The sequence below is a fragment of the Nomia melanderi genome, chromosome 3 (assembly GCF_051020985.1).
Source record: "Nomia melanderi isolate GNS246 chromosome 3, iyNomMela1, whole genome shotgun sequence".
Classification (NCBI taxonomy): Eukaryota; Metazoa; Arthropoda; class Insecta; order Hymenoptera; family Halictidae; genus Nomia; species Nomia melanderi.
The window spans coordinates 16,595,950-16,618,293 of NC_135001.1; the positions used below are offsets into that span (position 1 = coordinate 16,595,950).

Below are 22,344 nucleotides of genomic sequence, written 5' to 3' on the forward strand. Positions count from 1 at the left end.
TATTGTCAACTTAGTTACGTTATTAAACGTTTTCATTCGACACCGGTTATCTTCCATGTAATGATTGTTTCCGAGTAATTCAGAAGCGTTGGTCATCACTGACTAACATAGCATTTAACGTATTAATAGTTAACTTTAAACCATTGCACTCGATTTATTTTCAATGTTGTTGGCTGTAAACTCGTATTCATTTTTAGGAAAACGAATTAAAATAATTTACAGCGGTAAAATTCAACGTTTAATATTTATTTTGATTACTATTATTATGAGACTCAATTTTTGTAATATTTTAAAGTGTGCTACTTCTCAAAATAATTTCCAACGTGACGTACGTGTTTTAGAGAAAATCAGTATTGATCTAGGACTTCTATAATAAATTTGTAGTATCATCTGCAGCATGACATACGAGTGCAAAAGGTGAAATTCGGTGATTGCAGGCGTGAAATACCATTTCCGTGAATTATTTCCGAAGTGAACGCACACAGGTTCCTATTTTGTAGGGTTTCCAACAGTCGATTGGCCAGTAAGAATTAACTGTAACATTTATATTCTTGACACGCAATGTTTGTCTGCGTCCGTGTGTACGCGTGCTGTGTGTACGAGTATAGACCTTTACCGGTGGGCATTAAGCTGTTCGGATTAGGCCGACCTACGAGGAGAAACTTGCTCCGCAAGATTAACCTATTCCGGAGCTTTATAGAAACTCTGCGCAACCTGGATTACCGCAGCCACCGAAATCTCACTTGCCAGTACACCACTGCCCGCCACGGATACGTAGAATCCCAAACAGATGTTTCCATTTACGCCCTTCTTTGTTACAGGCGATCTGATCTGAACTGCTTCCTCGGGTATCGTTAGGTATCAAAGGGACCAACTCAGAGAAAGCGTTTACGTTCGCTACCGTTCAATAATATTTGACAAACTATTTATTAAACCCTTCTCCCATCATTTCTTTTACAATTATGCTTGATAAAACTACTTTATCGTTCATACTTTGTTACAAGTAGAAAAGAATTGAATCGTTAGTCCATGTCTACGTTCATTGTAAATGTTAACGATTGGTAATGGGAAAGTAATGTTTAATTTGTATTAAAAATAAATGACATTTAGATTTGTGGGCTTCAGTTTAACATTTTCACCACTAGTCTGACACGATATTGTAGGACAAGGGGGTAAGTAATCAACTTTGTTCTTTTAATAGATAAAATAGAAACTTATTATGAATGTATACTTGAATTATTCATTCGTAATTGGAAGTAAACGAGAGATTGAGCAAACTGCTAGTTCTTTCACTTTTCTTTCTTGTTCGAAGTGTGAAAATTGTAAATTATTAAATATTGTTTAGTGATAACATCTATATCAGTATGTAACGAAGGAAAGTAAATGAAGCTTTGAACGTTTAAAGATACTTCTGAAACCAACAATTAGATGTCTAAAAATAATGATATCAAATGTCAAAATACTACGTCCTTTTCCATGTATTAAGGTTTCTGTGTCAAATTCTTTAAAACACATACACCACAAAGTTTCGCAAGTGAGCAAACGTCTTTAGCTTTTCATTACACATTCCGTTTCTGAGGTACATTCTTGCGTTTGCTCTTTGATGAAGCAAGAACATCTAGGAAACATTTCCATTTTATGTTGTTGTGTTCGTAAAATATATTTTCAGCTTTGCGTGTGTTTGAATTTAAAATTCTCTGTTTAAGACTAATACGGAATTACCTGTGTTTCGGGAAAACAGTACTTAACAGACGAGGAGATAAAAATTCTAATTGGAAAGCAAAATGATAACAATACATAAAAAACAATTTATAACAATTTCTGACAAAACATCAGTGAAACTTAAGCTTATAAAATTCATGGAATTAACTATCGATTAATGTACCAACGGATTGGTAAAAGAATAAATTTAACGCAGGAACATCAGTGAATATAAAATATTGTTTTTACGTAGCTTTAATATTGTAATGTAATATTAGGAATATTTATAAAATAGCTGTGTTTCTTATTTTATATAATATTTTTATACAGTTATCTAATTCATTGCAATATCTCGATGAATTAACTTCTTAAACGTCGCATCGAAGGACACACGAAAAGTGTGCTGCTGCAGAAGGAAGGCTCAAAGCTTGTCGATATCAAGTCCTCAGTGATCCATCATTGCAGAACTTCCAAAATATTTAGATCAAAGGAACTCGATTGCTGATTCTCTGCTTTCGGTAAATTTTTGTTTCGTGTAACATGTTCGTGTATTCATGATGTTGCATGTCACGTTCTATAGACGTCAAAGCATTTGCCGGGCTTCAGAAATTTCATTGAATTTCTGGAGTCAGGGCCGAATAGTTGAATATGGAATACTTGTGTGGAGAGTAATATTGTTTTTGGCACATTATTCGGAAAGCTGAAATGGGAAACCGCGCATTTGTTACTTGCGGTTGAACGTTACATTTGTGATGCCTGTAATTTCAGCTGTACGCACGCCCGGCTATGTATATTATTAGAGAGGCGTCACGTGAACAACGCATATTACACTACTATACGGTTAATATATTACCACATTCCTTCGTAAGCAATACAGTTCTTTCGGATGTCTGTGTGATCGAGTTGTATGCGTGCGCTTTCATTTTGCGTAAATATTATATATGAAGAAAATAGTGTGTCACTGACAGCAGCATATTCGACAAATGGAAGTTGAATATTTTGCTGTTTCAAACGCCGATGGAAAATCATGCAACTGCAAGCGTTTAAATTTGCTTGTCTCATTTGTACGAATATTTTGATAATATACTGTCTGCTCGAATTTGGTGTAATATATTTAATAAGTAATATATTTTATTTTAATCCCTTGACCTATAATATTGTGTCAGACTCATGACGAAAATTGTAAACTGAATTTGGGAAGTCAAAATGTTATTTATTTGTCTTAAATATGGATGAAATATTACTTTTCTATTGTCAATCTTTAACATTTGAAATAAACGTAGATATAGAATACGCATAAAAACTTGTTCTTTTCCTAATACATTAACAACAATAAAGAAGTTGTGTCGATCACAGTTAAAAAATAAATCATAAGCCAAGGGGTTAAATTTTTTTTTATTAACTCTAATGAACCTTGCAATTTGTCCCATAGGGACATTCGGTAAATTTTTATAACAAAGTTGTGCTGAGGATAAAGGATTACTTTAAATATTCTAATATATTTAATGACCACGACTTCGACAGGAATAATATCACAATATTTAACTAAAAATCTAGAATCTTAGATATTAGTTAGTTTTTCTTATAAACTAACAATGTTACTTATCATTGCACTACTATCCCTTGCCTTATGGTTGTGGTGTACTATCGTAGAAGTTCTACATGTATCCCATTCTACTTTCACACAATGGCACTCAAGAGTGCACTGCGAAATGCAGAACAATCCCACGTTTATGCACCCTTGAGGATCATGGAGATTCAGGCATTAGTTTGTAAGAATCTCCATAATATCTCTTAGGCTCCGTACAATACGATACAAATGCAAATATCAATTTACAAATCAAGTTTTGATTCACAGAATCTCGTTTCCCTTTAAACAATCTTATAGTTATAATATCGTTGCTCGCGTCGTATTTTATATTCTTCACTGACTATAAAAACTAGTTTCCTTCTTATATGATTCGTGTAAATATTGTGCTTATAATTACAGATTTTGTTATTTTATTTACTGTGATTAACTAACGTAGCTCAGTAAAAATTGTAATACGCGCTGAGTGCAAAAATTTAATATATTTCTTTACCTAGAACATAAAGTACATTGTTAACACTAATGGCACCGTAAAATTCGTTCATTTAACTCTATATTAATTCCTATATTGTCCGATTAATCAGTTTTTTAATGTTTGCCCATCCTTTTGTTTCTATTTTCATTAAGAAAAATTTATCATCTAACTTGTTTACTGAATTGCTTACAGTAGTAAGAAGTACATCAAAATGTCGGTACTGTTAATATTAAGAAAAGTGAGCTTCTATTTAAGTCCCATTTTCATCGTTCAATCCTAAATAATTTATTACATTACGTCTAAGCGTAAATTCGCAACAATATCCGAAGTTCATTTAGTCTATACACATAAGACAATTTAATATATGAAATTTCAATGGTTTCGACAATATTGATAAAAGAACATAGGGAAATAATATACGATGAACTGTCAAGAAGACAGTCACGCATTCCTAGAACAGTCCCTCTTGACTGTCGCGATCCAAAAGTTTCATCTTCGAATAAGTTCGACCTGAAATAAGTTTCCTATAGGGACGGATCAATTTTGGAAACTTTCCGAAGAATAATGCAAGACAAGTGATAGGTAGAATGCAATAGAACGAGTGGGTGGACAGTTCTCCACACGGTAGAAGAATATTAAACTGAAACATCGAGAAACGTATCTGCAAATTTATACTGTAATGCTTGTACGTTATTGTTATTTTCTGCAAATCGATTCAATAAAGAACAGCTAGTTGAGGTCTTTATATAAAAATTCACTTAATAATTTAAGAAAAGTCAATATTATATTGATTTTTCACTTGGTCCACTAAAAATATGCGATACAAATCCTAGATACGAGAATTCTAAATTTATATAAACTCTTGAAATTTCCAAATACAATTTAACAAACACGAATATCACTAATATCTTTACAAACAAAATGTAATATTTACAATTTTCCTGTTATTAATATTCAAACTTCGGAATAGACATTATGAGAGTAGATGTATTGATGAACGATTAACGTGTATACACTAGCTGAACTGTTCGTCTGTTTTGAATAAACATTCAAGGTATTGGAATATTCTACACTAAATTGATTTTCTGTAATATGGGTTTTCGTATGTTAATGATGTTCATGTTAAATGAATCCAGAATATTCCAAATCTACGTGAAGTTAATGCATGGTGACGAAAGAATGTTCTAGAAAGTGTGCGATTAAGATGAAGTAGATTTGATTTAGATTCATTGTTTTATTACAAGTCGTGCAAAATACTGTTTACAGAAATAAAATATTCTCTTTGTCCCACAACTTTGATTTACAGTCAAAGTAGAATCCGGTTTTCATCTACTAAAATATTAATAATGAAATCATTGTATTAGATAATTACAAAACAAGCATTGAAGCAAACGATTAAAATCGCAATTCACTGCCTAGAATCTAGGCGCCAAATCGAAAGAGTGCCACTCGATTAACCGGTTAATTGCGTTTAACGAATATACACGTTATGCATACACTAATTCCTTCAACTCTGAATTCTGTATTCTTTCAGATAAACATGTAATTCTTGGTTTTGTTTCGGTTTTTCATTAAAGTACACCCTAGATGCATTCGTCCTGCGTTTGCCGAGTACACACTTCATTTCCTTTCCAACTAAATTCCACAGTTAACAGGTAAAAATTTGTTCATTCATTAATTTACACAAATATTTTGTACAATTTTAGTGGCATTCCTTGTTTCAGGTATGTTCCATTTGAATCTCTTCCAATAGTACGCGGTATGCTATAAAAATGCGGGAACAGAGTCGAAAGAAAACTGCGGATAGGAAATCGTTACTGCATGCCTGATTTATCCTAGCAGGAAGGTCCGGGATAACCTCATATTCCGGTTATTGGACACCGTAAAAAATGTCGGTTATTGACATAAGGGTTAAAGATAACCTCCGAGCATTGAGGAACTCGGAATGGAAGTAAGGTCGGTTTAGAGACGATAATTGGCGCGAAGGCGGACGTCCCGTCCCTGGTCGTCGCGCCTCCGACAGAATTTCGTAGACCAGGGACGAAATTTGATTTGCAAATTCAGTTGAATCCCCTTCGCCTCCTCGATTCCTAGTCATCCCTTCTTTCACGGTGGTAACCGCGCGCAGGATATACGCACGCTCCGTAGATGTTGTCCTGCAGGACGCCCTCTGGGCCCCGTGGGAGAGGAGGCCGAGAAAAGACGCGTCGCATGAATTTTAATTTCACTTCGCCTCGTTGCCGAGCGCGATGCACTTGGGACAACGTAACGAGCAGCTAAAGTTTTTTGAGGAAAAATTAAAAGTTTCGTCCACGTTCATCGTCCCCTTCTATCCTCCACCCTCTGCCCCCCGTCCCGCCCCCTCTCCGACGCCCTTCATCGTCCTTCGTTTCTTTGCCCACCTTTTCCTTCCTTCGGCTGACAAGCTACACTCGTGGGCCAGAAACGTACTTCACTCAGACCAAAACCGTACCGTAACGTCTAGTAAAGTAATTAAGCTGGCGAGTTGTTGGGACCGAGTAACTTCTGATGGAAGTTGATTTATTTTCTCTGAGTAGGGAAGTACAGCACGCTTCAAAAATGGACTGTTGATTCTGTTTTTACAGGATAGGCACGTTACGTGTAAAACGAATTCGTCGGAAAGGATATATTGTGTTTATAGAGATTGGTTACTGATCTAAGAAATCAGCAAAATAATAATGACATTTGTGTTACGCAATAACTGTGCATAAACTGGAACGGTTGAATTCCGATTATTCAGCATTTACGGGATTGAATCGGTGCTCGTTAATCAAATAGGTATACCGGATAATTGAACTACATCGAATTAGGTAAAAAAACAAAGAAAATAGTTTAAAAAGACAACCGTAGATCATATAATAATGTAATTTATTAATAAAAATACAACATTCAAAATAAAATATATAAAATAATGAAATTGCATTTATACCTACATTCTTCGTTCAAATATTCTTTACAAGGAATTACGATGCACTAAAATAGAAAATAATCTAAATACTGTACGACACCTTTTTAAACAAAGCTACGACACCTTATTGTGTTATACAATTTTAACTCTTATTGCATAATTCATTTCAAACAATATTGAAAAATATATCTTTACGACGATCGCTGAATAATATTGCTGTCGCAGCAAATGCATTGATCAATTAGGTATTCCAGATAATTATAACCTTACCGTATAACTGTGACAGTGATACTGATAAAATACAGGTCATATTTTAACACGTTCACGTACAATAAGTAGAAACACTAATTCGTATTCTGGCGTTAGAAACTGTTCGTGGCAATAATGTAGGACATTGAATCCTCATTTCCTGTAAACTTCCAAACACTGCTGAAGCCGCCACTTCGAAGAGGCAGGGCGAAAGCAAATTACACTGCAGGTTAAAGAAGGGAAAGCTTGTTCTCGTTAACAAAGAAGGAATTGCTTTCCTACCATCGGAACGCTTGACCACATGCAGAAGTTGTAACTCGAGGAAGCTTTTGATGTTGGACCGACGCAATCTAACGGCATCCAACAGAAGACGGAAGTGCGGGCGCCGCGCGTGCGCGCGTGGAAGGAGGTGGCCAGATTTGCAAGCCAGATTGAAATTTTGAAATTTAAATCTCGACGGGACTTGAGCTTAAAAAGTCCGGAGCCTCCCGAACGAACAAATGTATGTATATCAATACAAGAAAAGCCCTGCTAATTGTCGAGCGATTTCTGAGCCCACCAGCGCAGACAATTCCGGGATCAAGCGATCTTTTTCCATCGAAGACTTGTTTCGTATTCCCTTGTCTACTATCAGCCGCCGTTACAATTTTAACATGCCTCTGGCATGTTGATAAACTGTTACCGTATTCATAAAGAAATTACGTAGATGACGCTCGTCTACCACGGTTTTGCTTTGAACAAAATGTTTGCGAACACCCAGCGATAATGGTGCATGAGTATCTACTATCCAAGATGATTACAGTCGCAGGATCAAAGTTTCCTGTACATCCCATGAGGAATAATGAATCAAACAATATTCTGTAACTGGGCTAAGGGTTTTATGAATTTATTACGGTTTGAATAGTGTAAAGCTTTGAACACTGAGGAATTTAACAGTTGAACGAGGTTTGTATTCTACTTTTGCCCCAACAAAACCATTGTACGCAGCTAGCGAAGCTTTTCCTTAATGATGCCTATACAATATGCTTTCCGAGTTACATTTGATGTTTTAATATTCATCTGAAAATTGTGCGTTCAAAATATTTCTTTATAACTTTTCAGCAAAACAGTTTTAAGTAAATGTGCGTAATATTATTTACAACACAGCTTCGAAATACACGACGTGCTACGTTATTAACCCCTTCACGTAGAATATCGTATCAGACTCGTAACAAAAATTTTAAATTGAATTTAGGAAATCTAAGTGTCATTTATTTTTCTTAAATATAAATTATATATTACCTTCCCACTATCAATCGTTAACTTCGAAGCAAACGTAGATATAGAATAGGCATCAACATTTCTTCTTTTCCTAATAAGTTAGTAACGAGAAGGTAGTTGTCATAGTCAAGAAATAAATCATAGGACAAGGAGTTAACTGCATAGGTATTTGAATCGTTGATTGAAAGAGAAAAATAAATGTCAATTAAACCATAAATAAGAGCTCCTTCAGGAGATAATATTTAATGTGAAACCACTTTCGTTCACCGACGACTCCATTCCCAACGCTGACGAACCGCGGGATTCCCCCTTGATTCGTCATTTCCCCGAAACTCGTACATATCTTTCCCCGCGCATTCGCCGGGTTGCGAAGCAACTCGTTACTTTACTTTGTTCTTTGAATTGGATAGTTTGCCATTAGCAATCATAACAACGTCCTTTGGTCCATGCTCCGAGACTGATGGAAACGACGGAGAGGGTGCCAAGCAAGGAGTTAGGGTGAGTTTGTTTATTCAAGATTCCGCGTTACCCTCTTCGCGCTACTGACGGAGGTTAGCCTTGTTTTCCGCCCACGTAGCCCGTGTTAATTTCCATTTTTATTGCAAAGTCAATTGCGTTCCCTCTCCGCGACCCAGCGTTCTCCACTTAACCCGCCTATTCTACAGTAACCTTGCATGTATTTCCGATTTACGATGACCTACCGTTACGGATACGGTAATCGTCAATTTTGCATTCGTCGCGTATGTAACTCACGTGCCACAGGTACGAACGTTTCCAAACGGTACACTCACCTGAAACAAAAAGAAATTATTTCGTTAAAACCTTCGAAAAACGTATTGTATTACTCACGTTACGAAGACTCTTTCTATGCTTCGTTTTAAATTAATACTCACTTAGGACGCATGATCAAAGTATAGACAATCTATAGATATAAAAATTTCGACCTATTATGTTTATGTTGTTCGTATTCTATTTATTCTTGTATTTATTTATCTTTATTTAATTCTACTGCTTTGTTATATCTATTATTTTGTAACAAGTCAGGATAGATAAAAATGAAACTAAACCTGTAATCCGTAAGTGACCAATGGAACATAGGTTAAAAATAAATATGCTTTAAGTATATTGTAAGAAGTAAAGATGTATTTATGGTATAATAGATACTGTAGAACGGAAAATCAAATTGTCAAAAGAAAATTGCGTCTCTACATAAGCATGTTCTTAAAATTAAATATGGAATATAACATGGACGTTTAAACTTATCGTAGCAACAATCAGTAAGTAATTCAAACAATTTCAAAATTTGTTGAGAACGAAAATCCAATTGAATTTTTCTGAATATCATTCAGGGAATTCGATAATATTTATTTCTATAGAATGGCTAGAGTTTGCATATTCAGATGAAACGTGAACCATGCTATAGTCGCATGGAAGCATCAGCGTTTAATGTTTATTTAACGTCCCATCGTTCAAGCAAGCAGGCGTGAAAAAGATACGCCACGAAATAGTTCTAAAACCTATCCCGATCGCTGAAAAACACTTGTAAGGGCTTGACGACCGATAAAGCTTCAAGATGCGGGCAACGAATGAAAGAAGGTAGGCCGTAAAAAGGAAGTAAGAAATATCAATGCACACTGCCAGTTTTCCGTATTACTCAGGAACTGATACGGCCATCGGTGACAATCGAGCGTGAGGAACGATATTAGTAATAAAGGCGTAAATAAGTTCGAAGCACCCTCTCCTGCGAATTTTATGCCGAGCATGGTATCGCCGCGAGATTATTCATAAAAGAAGGCTATATAGAACAGTACTATTCAAGGACCTGGGCAATACTAAGGAATAAATTTAAGTGCGGAAACAATCGATGAAATGTTAGAATTGGAGTGAAAAATACTTGCAGAATTCTTTATCGTGCAATATGAGGAACAGTGAGTTCGATAACGAAGTAAGTTTAGTTAGAAGTATTTGTATTGCAACCGAAATATATGCAGGTTAGATGATAACAATATTGCAACGTTCGCGAATTGCTCAACATAGATATTTATTACATTAATGCATTAAGTACAGTTGTCAACAAGCGATACGTTGTGAATCGGTCGGTTTTAATGCTTCTAATATGAAATTTACATTTAATCTAACATTTTAGTGTGCCAATACGCCACTCGCTTTACAGTAGTTTAAAACAAGTGGTTAGTTATCAGTAATCTTTTTAAACTTTCTGAAGTGAACTACACCAGTTAAGAAGTTATTGAAAAGTTTAATAAATACTTGTACTACGTCAATTGTGCTTTGATTTTAGAAACAAAATTGTAGGTTACATATTTATATTAAGATTTTGCATCAATATTCTTTTCGTTTCGAGAAGTTATTATCAGATTAGATATGGAAAAGTAATTCAGTCATCTGAAAATAATCTCATTTAGGCAGATTTTTTTTAATTCGTCAGGGACTACATTTTTAACAGCTTTTAAACTACCCTCCATTTAATGCTTGTTTGGCGACAGAATATCACTGAAATTGGATCAAAACGTTATAAATAAATAATGAATCTTTCGTATTATTAGTTGTATTTTATCACTGGTTGATTGTCAAATTAGTCAAAACTTATTTGTGATGATATTGGTCAATGACATGTATGAAACTTAATATATCAAATCAAAAATTTAATTATGACAGGAACTATGAGTTTTTCTAAGAATTATAATTTACTGTCTTCTATATAAAAACTATCTTTTGTCATATTAAAAAAAAAAGCTTCAAAAATTCGTTCACAGCAAATTTCATCACAGCGCGACGGTTACCAGCAGGTAATTCGAATTTACTGTAATTATGCTAGTTAAAACCTCTGTGCATCACTTAAAGTCAACACGTTAAGCGTCACAAGAATCCTGAACGTTTTGCAAATGATTTGTTCCTTCGTAGCAAAGGTAAATAGAAACAATTATTAATTATTTGACATCAGAATTTTTACATTACACAATTGTCAACTTATTCGTGTGATTAAATGTTCTTAGTCGACAGCAATCATCTTGCATATTGTAATTTTTTCAAGCAATTCGGAAGCGCCGGTCGTCGGTCACTGACGCGGCATTTAACGCATTAATGTTCTTACTAACTTGCCATCGTCAAAGTCTATATTACCGTATTACAAACACTGAGCCGCTTATTTTGACAGTGGCTTGAGTCCATTTTTCAAAAAGATCAAGTTAATCGTTATAATACTTACAATTCTAAATAATCTTTTTATTCTTTAATAGTTCTTTAATGTTTTCTAGTGGACTTAGGTCACTTTCAAAATGAACGGTTCAATATCTTGATCATGATGTAATCATTATATAATATAACACGCGTATATCCCATAAATACTCGATCCCCACGTTTCACGGATTCCTCGAAATCCGTTCGGGGAACATTAAAGCGTCCAGATACATAATTCAATTGATTGCGAACATTCAGCGACAAACGAGAGATATCGTCCTTTTGATTCAGCTAGACGGAAGGTGAGGTATTCGTATTGGACATATTGAGTACTAGACAGTATGGAACCGGACCCCTTCACCATAGAGCACCTACAGAGGCAGAACCATAACGGAGTATAATTCAGTACAGCTCTGGTATGTATAGTACGTACTCCATTCTCTGACAATGTAACGTGCACGCTCCCTTGTATCCTACTGCAATGTCCTGCTATAATGCATTAAACCTGAGTAGGACACTATTTATATACCCTATATGGACAAAGGTACATAAAGTACCTGACCTCCGTCTGTTCGTGTAGTCAAGTTGCATGCACGACAGAATCTCGAATCGCATTAAAGGACTGCGTCGCCGTTGCTTTCACTTTACCGGAAACGAACTTTAGAGGACCTTGTTAGTCCAGAGGAACTCGTTATAGAAGAACTTAACTGCCGAACAGATTTATATGTTTTTCTAGCGGCACTCGTTGGAATTTCGATAATTAAACTTTTTACCACACCTCTTGTTTTATAATATAGAGTCAGACCTCCAACGAACATTTCAAATTGAATTTCATAAACATAACTACTATTTGTCCTTTCTAAGTTAACACTTTACCGGCCGATCAGGTGAAAATAAACATTTCGACTTTGTTGTAGATTAATGTCGTTTCTAGATTATTAATCATAACAATTATCCATTTCTTTATGAAATATATTTTTGCTGGCAAGGATCACATGCTAATGGAATTCATAGTTCAACTCTTCTTTCTGCGAACTTAGGAAATATTGCCAGTCGTCGATGAAAGTTCCCTCCCTCTTTCTTTCCCTCTCCTAACCACCGACCGGTTAAATGTTAAAATGAAATAATACTTTCATATTACGAACAACTACTTGTTTGAAGAAAAGTAACCTTATTATGAACATAGAATACCTTTATCTCATATACGGCTGCTTATCATTAATATTAAAGTACTTGCGAGAATTCTAACACAAGTATTAATAAGAATTCAACTTCCACGTCAGCCTCGTCACGCTATCGTAGCCAAGCATTTGCCATAACGTTAAAAGAACAGATATATTGTTATTGGCAACGATCTCAAACACGAAAGCCTTTCCAAAGGAATTCAATGAAATAAGCAAGCACGAAAGTGTCTAATAGCGTTGAAACTAGCAAAAACAAGATCGAACGAAGAGAGACCCGCAACAAGCTCGAATTCGATTGACCAAGAGGCACGATCCATTGGAAGCGATTCGATTAGTGAAATATTCGCGATTGAACGTCTACCGCTTCATAAATCATTGGAAGTAGTATAACCGCGCGCACGGCGAGACGGAAACGAATTTCCGCCTATATCAGCGGGCAGGATTTCCTGCTCGACGAAAACCCGCAGGCAGTATATTTGTTTGAAGAAACAAGCCCGCGCGCACGACGATTTATCACCTATTAACTGACAAACGAAGTGTCACTGTTTCACCGGGAGGAATGTCCACGTAATTCGCGGAACGGCGGTACACTGTCTCCGCAGATGACATCTCAGATTATGTCCGAGGCAAGGGAAAAGGGATGCTCCAGAGTTTCTGGTGCCCGGCCGCCCCTGCCGCCCTCCCGCATCCTACGGTTCCGTTCTGTTCCGCCTCCAGGAAACAGAGGAGGCGAGCTTCATTTATCTTGTTAGGGATCACATTGCATCCCGACAAATGCAACAACGCCGGGAGAACGCATCGCTGAATAAACTTTCGAAGTAATGCCGCTCCGCCGAATAAACGCCCGGGGGTCGCGTCGCGCGAACAGCTTTTTGCGAGAACCACTGGAAACCCGGCCGCCGCGCCGGGAGTCAACCGTAAAAATGTGGAAGCCGGCGATGTCGCCGCGCGATGAAAAGTGCGCGACATCCGTCACTCTGTTGAGTTTCCGGGAACAAATGGAAATTGCGTTATTTAAGAAAAAGGACGCGACGCGGCGGGGAAAGAATGTATCTGGCGCGGACGGGGTTGCTCGCTTTTCCATTACGCGTCGTTTTCGACAATATGCCGTGGAGCGAATGTTCCGAGCGGGAACGAATTTAATAAGTTTGAAAGCTGCTTCCTTTCGCCGAGTGTTTTCTTATGTATCAATGCCGAGAGATTCTTTGTTTTATTTGTACTTTGGCAGTTTAACTGTGGAACTACCGAGCGTTTAACCCCTTAACGTGTGAGACTCGCGAAGATTTTTAATGGAATTTAACAAACGTAAATATCACTCGATTCCTTCGAATTCGAATGAAATATTACTCTTCTGTTATCAATTATTGCATTTCAGGGCAGACGTGGATATAGAATATGTGTACAATTTTTCTGTTTCTTCAATAAATTATTAATAATCAAGTTGTTGTGTTGATCGCAATTGATAAATAAATCATGGGACAAGGGGTTAATATGATTTATATGTAATTCTTATAGAAATTGTAACCTTAGATTTGTTTCGGTTTTTCTCGTGTATTCGTTGTGGTATTCGAGGGAAACTATTTATTTTTAAAATTATTTGGGATATTTAACATTGTTTAGATATTAATTGTGGAATAAGAAAACTGAAGCACATCATTTTGATGGATATGGTAGTTCTAGTCTCAATGCCCATTGAGTTTGTCTCTAAACAAACATTGTGGATATTAGAACACTAACATATGTGAATAAATATCGACTATCTTTTCTTACTTCATGTACCCCCGCATTAATGTCTTCAGTTTTTATAGCGAAATTTACAAATTTATAGGAGACACAAAAGTTTTCGTTCGATTGTCCTCTCTTTTTGTCTCGTACACTTTAAGTAGCCCAAAATGTACAATATGAATCAGAAATGATTTAATTCTGTAATATGGCTTAGTCGTTAGAAAGAATTTTGATTTCATTGAAAATGTGAAAAGAATAATGGGGACAACGTATTATTTTTGTACCTCGGCGATTGAAAATTTATAACACTGGTTTCCTGTAAATTCCTGAAAATTCTACAGCTTGTGCAATATCTCAATAACTAATTCCAAGTTGTGAAAAAGCAAAATTTGCTGATACACTGTAAGAGTTCTATCATAAAATACCACCACTTTTGATAGAGTGCATTCAATTCGCGCATTATCTCTGTCATCCGTTATAAAACTGGAAAATTTACGAACAAGTTTTAGTTTTTCGGTAAATTACCTATAAAATGTAACAAATTCGTAAAAGATTAAAGTACTTCATCAAGTTGTCATGTTTCTTTATGTAGTCGAATATAAATGATTCTAATTTAGTAACCAAAATATTGTTGAACAGAGAAAGATCTTTGTTTTCTATTTCGTATGGATGTGAAACGTAATCTTGTGCTTACTATGTAGTACTGGACGTTACATTCTACCCGTCGGCCGTAAAACCATCGTTATTACGAATACATCGATGTTTCTTAAGCCAAACACTATAAACACTCATCAAAAATATTGCAGACACTCCTACTAAGAAAGGTTTATAAAAAGTACCTATTTCTCTACCCTCAAAACGAGAAAATCCCTTCAAAACCTTCACTACAAGAATATTCAACGAGAATCCCAAAAATTCAAATTCAATTTCAAAATGCCTTATCGCATTCACAACCTCTAAGTTACCAAATTCCTATCTTAACATATGTATTCTGTCTATCTCTTCTCTAGCAACACGCATAACTGAAACAAAGCACAGCCGCAGAGCTAAAACTCGTACCAATGGAATTAAGGGAAAGAATACGACGCACGACGGAAGAACAGACATCTGTCACGATGGCTGTCGCTCGCCGATGCACATAATTTCGAGAAACGATAAAAAAACTAGCGAGAGAAGATATTGAACACAATGTAGAACTGCGGGTAATAAGTTAGCACACTATTGCTTTAAGTTTAAAGTAGCTCGGAATCGCGTGAAAGCCAACACAGAGTCAACGGAACGTGTTTCCGACGCATCCACACATGCATAAATACATATGCATTACGCCTATCCTGTCCTTTCAATGTAAATCTTTGCTTTCACCCATGTCAATCGGGGCTACGAGACGGAAATTACAAAACGGCGGTGCACGCAGCATGCCAGTCGATGGGTATTTCCACGTCGGGGAAAAATACGTTACAAATCCAACTTTAACCTCCTCGGGATTCCGGTCACGTAGCCTCGTCCAAAGATATATATCGTATATCGCCCGGCACGTCGGCCCTTCTTCACATACTCCACTTTCGAACCTCATTCCAGCCACTTCGGCCCACCTCTCGAGCTAATGTCACACGCGCGCTGAAAAGTTATACGTTCGCGCGGCCAAAGACCAAATAGATTTTACTTATCGAGCGATTTTAATGCCGGAGTAATGCATACGTAACAACCGCGCCAGCGAGAGGAAAAGTCGCGCTCGAATATTCACTCGCATCTGGAAAAGTCACTTTTGGGGTGACGTCGGAAGTCAATGTTGCTCGAGTCAGTAGCACATCGACTGCCACGGCGGTCACCGATAATTGGAGCTGCGAAATTGTTGAAGAAGAGTTACAGTGAAAAGATTCGTTTTAAATGTGAATATTCAGTAACATAAATAGCTAGATAATAGTATAACACGATTACTGCGATACCATTTGAGTTTGTTATTGTAGAATAAGTATTGCTGTACACAATGCTAGAAATTCTCGTGACAGTCAACGCGTTAACCAGTTAACTGCGTCCCACGAGTATACACGTCGTGTCTTAAAATCAAAATGATACTAATTCTTTCAGCGATCGATTACTCATTTCTTCGGATAAACGTGTAACTCATCTTCGTTTTGCTTTAGATTTTCGTTGGAATATATAACAGGTGCGTTTTGTCTGCGTTAGACGAGTACACACTTTATATTTTGATTTCATTGCGAGCATTATCAGAGATTTCTGAAATTAAATTCCACGGTTAACAGGTTAATGTCTGATTTCCAAGCAGAATTTGACGTTTATAAAACTGATATTTAAATCAGGAAGAAATGTTCGTTCCTCGTTTTGCGTTATGTTTGTTAGCATGGTATTCGTTATTATAGTATGTCTCTCTAATATCTGACGTCTTCCACTGGAAACTAGTGATGCAAGTAAATAGACGATTCCTTTGTGTATGATTATCAAGTAAATTTTGTATTCGAGTGAAATATATTTGCCCCTATAGCATTGGATTTATGAATAAAATATATTGAAAATAAAGGACCTTTATTTTTGTCGACGCTCGAGCGAGCGAAGGGAATAATTATTCTGAGATTTAATTTGTGGGAAAGCCACGTGTTCGGTGCAGTTCACGGTGCATCACACGAATCTTAAAATGAATAACTATGTTTACGCGAGAGCGGAGCGCGCTGGACACATTTAAATGTGGAACAGGTGCGCACTGTTGTTTGGAAATGGTTCGATCTCAAGGAACAACAAATATCATATGCACATATTTAGCAGCTGTATATTATTTCAAACCGGCGAGCTCTTCGATCGTAGACCATACAGTTGTGCCACTGTTACTTACGAATTCCGCATCTACTAAATTTTGTTTTCACTGCATCAGAATCTATCGTCCTGTGCATACACGCCGAAATATTGTATATTCAGTTAATTTCACGCGATAAACCGAAGATTTACATGCTCGGTCTCCCACGAATGTTAGACCTCCTTCAAATTTTGAAAGGCAGATATTCTGTTTCTGGAAGAAACGATCTCTATTTGACCGTAAAGTCTTTCATCTTGCTTAAACCGTGTAGTATGTCTCACTTTCATGTCGGACTTTTAACACGAACATTCTGCACTGAACGATCACTTCACTTTTTGTATCTTTAGAACAATTCACAAGGCAATTGCGGTCGTAAAAATTGAGCGAAGAAAGAATAATTCTTTCCTCCAATTTACGTCGCTGAGAAAAACTGGTTATCCGAACTAATTGTGAGTACGGTTACTTGCATTTGATACGCTTTTATGTAATATTAATTCTTTTCACGGGCTTGGTTCCTTTTAACGGTATAATAAATAGTAAATTTGTTTATCTTGAAAATTGTCCTCGAAGCAAGGTTTTAATTTAAATAAATTTGTAATTTATCAATGTGTACTATGCTTAACAGTCTAATTGTAAAGTTTAGGTGTCAGTTTGATCCGTGGTTTAATTTTTAAGCTTTCCGAGATATTTTTGAACTCAGGTGAAGTAATTTATTTACGTTTAAATTTACATTATGCTATTAGTTTACTTTTAATCTCTTTTAATTAAATAAATTGTTGAAGTTGGTTAAGTGAAGGGTATTTGCGGTTTCTTTGATTGTTTTTTCGGTTTCTTCATTGCTAGGAATTCCAGTATCATTTTCCCCCCATTTATAATGTTTTGTCAATGAAATGTTATTCACATGTATATTATTGAATTTTTTGTTCTGACAAGTATAGCTGTGTGTGTATAAAACTCTTCGCAAGTGATTGTGAAACCTTGCTTGGTAGCTTTCAATTTAGCTACGTGTACAAAAGCTTTGTTAGAACGTTTCACTTTAAAGATGAAGTATGAAGTAAATATTGCATATCCAGCGCCTGCATCCAATTTCGAACCATTGGTATACCAGTGTACATAATCGTTGAAATCACCTAGAATTTCAGCCATTCACGTACAGTATTGCAGTCGATGCTGGATTTTGCGTCGAAAACATGTTTCGATTGAGACTATCAATCAAGGAGAGTTAATGATATTCCAACAAGTATTGGTATACATTCATTTTAGAATCTAGTTTGTCTTTATATTTGTGGACCCTGAAGAACAGAAGCTTTCGCGGAATTTGTTAGTTAACACGTACATCTATTCGATCGTTAGTCCTTGTAAATGGTGCTTCTGTGCTACTATAAATTAAAATGCACGGATATAGAAATATTTCAGTGTTCTTAAATGTTGTTTAAGTATTATTAATATCTGTTGGATTTTCTATAAACGTGTAATATGTTACTTTTTTACTTATGTTCATATTTTCAGCTTCTAATCGAAATTCAGTTTGTTTCAATGTGTCAATGATGATGGTAGAATTGTTTGTAAATTGTGTTGTACAATTCAGTAACGGTGAATTCATCTTCTGCTTTTTGCGTTCATTTTTTGGAGACAGTTTTATTTTATATTTTTCCTGATTGTGGAGTAAACCATTCATTTCATCTGATAAATATTTATTTTAGGTTTCTTCGTATAATATAATACCAAATTCGGTTACTTTCCAATGGCGTGTGAATTAACGACTATTTTTAAAAGTATGAGACTCGGCTCTTGGAATCTGACTCATAGAAATGACATTTTTGAAGTTACTGTGATCTTTTTGTTAATGAAACTGGATAGAATGATAGCTTGTGGTGGAATAAGTAACGATTTTATTTCAGCGCTATTATTATTTATAGTTATGTTTGTGTTCATTCTTTTTGTTAATTGTTATTCTTCCAATAGCGTTGATATTTGTCGTTATCGTTTAATGTTTTTCTATTATAGAAAGTTCTTGCTTGAAACTATTAACGCATACGATTTTCACTTTAATTTTGTAGTCGGTTGAATTTCTTTATAGATATTTTGAGATTAAAATTCGGTGTCTGATTCTCGAATTCAGTTCGATGATTCTTGAAATCACTCATACACTATGTACACTACAATTCTTGCGGTTCACTTGGTCACATTGTATGAAGCACCGACATGACTGTTTAATAAACTGTACACAACAAGTTATATACCAGATATTTGCACAGAATCTGAAACTGGAAAAGATAATTGTATTTCGATTAAAGATATAATACATAAATCTGGAGTAGAAATTGATATCAGAAGTCTATAATTTTGTAAATTGATCGGGCGACGGTGTAAGTTATTCAAACTATACTCTGAAAATGTATATTGTAAATTTCAAGAGTTTTGCGTTCTCTTAAAGAAGCAGCATTAGTATAGACACATAATTTGATTAATGTCAAACATTTCGCTATTAGAAGTAACAATTTCAAATTCGAAATCTTAGAACGGTAGCAGTGTTCCAAATAAAAATAAGAATAACACAAGTGATAAATTACAAAGTAATTATCTAGTATCTTTTCTTCTGGGCTGATAAATATATTTATAATAGCTTTCAATGAAAAAGCAACAATCCATAACGGCAGAAAATTAAATATAGGTTTGTATAGTTTTCCAAGACATTTGTAACGAAAGTAAGATCGATAGCCATGTAAAAACAATCTTCAATGATTTCAGCTACACTCTCGGACCAAATAACAGGACATCCCTAAATATTCAGTGCTCTTTGAATGTATTACAACGTGAAAATTCTGTACATAACTGTATTGAAACTATTTCTTCCTTTGTAACGTAAAATTTGTTTTATATTGGTTGTGATTTATACTGTTTATTAAGAATTTAGACAGTTCACTTGGAAATTGTGTTATGATGAAAACGTTCATCATAATTAAAAATTGCCGCTGGCAATAAGCACTTCTAGTAACTTACAAACTATACATTTCTCAATAGCAATTATGCAAAATTAAATTGTACAGATTATGTTCAATTGATAGATGAAGGAATCGCACGAATGTCTAGACGAGTATCATGAGATGATAGAATTGTTTCAAAAGAAACGACGCTCAATAGTTACAGTGACTAGGAGGGTGTATAAGCTCGAATACTATAAAAAATGAATGTAAAAAGTATCCTCTGATGTTCATCGAGATTGCAAACGTTTAAGTTTCGTAGAAAAGTCGACAGCAGCATCTAAAAATCATTGAAACGCAAATTTACGATTTTTCAAAAAACTTATATAAATCACAAACTAACAGACGCTTAAAGCTCAGAAAGAATACTTAGAAGTGTGCGTGACTTAAAAACCGGAAGAATATAGGCACCCGTTAGCTTCGAAATAAATCATCCTTCCCGCATGTTCTATCATTTAGTCGAGTTTTACATAAACAGTTAAAATTCCCAAAGAACGACTGAACCGTCAGCCAATCTCGTTGCACGTTTCCAAGGAAAAGACAGCTGAAACATGCAACGTGTGCAGAGTGTCAACGTACTCCAGCATTTTTGAGAAGCACTAAAAATTCTACGGTGTCCCATTATTTCGCGGCGGAGTGTATAAGCAGTTTCCCAGGAATATCAGAGTATCCTTAAACTCCCGATTACCGGCTTTCGAGTTTTGTTCCCGGAGGCGGCAACAGGTTACTGGCACGCGCCGCTTGCCGACTCGTCGAATCGACCACGGGGACGGTCGCGTGTGCGTGTCTGCTCGATTCTCGCGTGTTTATCTCTCTTTCTCCCATTCTCTCTCTCTCGCTCTCTCACTCCCTTTCTCACCCTCTTGCTCATTCATTCATTCCTTCGGTCGATCGGTTCCCTCTACCGCGAAAATTTCCTTACGCGTCAGAGCGGGGTCTAACACGAGCCTAACACGAGTCCCAATCGAACGTCGGGGATGACCGTTAAACGTGAGAATGAATAATCTAACCTATGATCCATATGCGTGGCTGACCAATGGGTGTCCTACGCCGCCGCACGCACACGTGCCACACGCGTACAAGGACGTCGAAGGTAACCACGAGGAGGATCACCGCACAAGGCCAACGACGACGTGTGCGCGTCGCTCTTGGAACTGCTCCTGATGCGCGTCACTGGTGTATGTATATGTGTTTGTGTACGTGGTGTGTGAAGCGCGGTGCGTACATGCGTGTCACCCTCTCCGCACCCTCCTCCCTGGGTCTATTTTCTTCTCCTCCTGGACAACATGCGACTGGACCACGAAACAGCTCCCTTCCCCCTTTTTATTCGGTCTCACTCCCGTTTTACAGTCGATTCCTTTCGATCTCTATCTCCCACGACGACTGTTCTCCGATCTCACTGTCGTCGCCTCCACTCGCGGCAGAGCACACCGCCACGAGGCTCGGTAAACAAGAAAAGCTGCGGGTCGAAGGGGGCCGCGGCACACGGAACACGATAACAGCGCGCGCACGGGGTGCTATCTCGTGTACACGAGGGACGGCTGCGAGTGGTGTCTGTTTCGCGTTTCGCTGCTCCCGGCTCCTTTTTTCTCTACTTTCCTCGCTTTCGAACACGATCTCGAAAAAACACACGCAGCGCGCGGCGTGGCCGTAGCGTGGCGTAGCGGCGAGTCGGATAGCTGACTGGCGGAGAGCCGACGACGACTCTCGTTCGGTCTCGGTTCTCGGTCGTGGCCGTGGGGATCGCTGCTGGCTGGTAACGCGCACGGGTGGATGCCCGCCGGAAGGCTAAACGGGGCGAGGAGGTAGAAACCGAGGGAGTTGCTTGCTCGAAATCGGTGGTAGGGTAGCGGCGGCGGTGGCGGTGGTGGCGAACGTCGGCTCTGCACGGCCGTCGGCGCGAGGGAGACCGAACACGTTCGCCGGCGTGTGGCCGAGTGAGAGGGCCGTGCGAAAACTGACAGGAAGGTGCCTCTCCGCGGCAAGAAAGAGACCCTGATACCTCCTCTAGAGGAAGAGGACGCGGTAAAAGTGGAAAGTTGGAGAAAGAAGGGAACCCGGGAGAAAAAGAGAGAGGGAACGTCGGCGAACGGGGTGAGGAACGGGGACTGGAGGAAGCGAGACGGATACAGCTCCGCGTGTGGTTGTAACAGAGGGCGTTCTTTTCCTCTCCGTCCCTCTTTGGCCGGTTTACAGAGAGGCAGGCGAGTGGAAAGGGATGGATGACACGGAAGAAGAACGA

The 22,344-nt window shown here is 37.3% G+C and overlaps 1 protein-coding gene across 4 annotated transcripts in view; it reads right to left on the bottom strand.

Annotated features, from left to right (window-relative positions):
- Window positions 1-22,344, bottom strand: part of bru3 (CUGBP Elav-like family member bruno 3) — a 975,444-nt gene that overhangs the window by 393,379 nt on the left and 559,721 nt on the right. For 2 of the 4 annotated variants that reach the window (XM_031982256.2, XM_031982260.2), the window contains exon 1: window positions 21,113-22,011. The exons of the other annotated variants lie outside the window; for them this stretch is intronic. The gene's annotated coding sequence lies outside the window, so the exon portion shown is untranslated. Of the gene's footprint in view, window positions 1-21,112; window positions 22,012-22,344 lie in introns of those variants that run through there. 4 annotated transcript variants of the gene reach the window in all.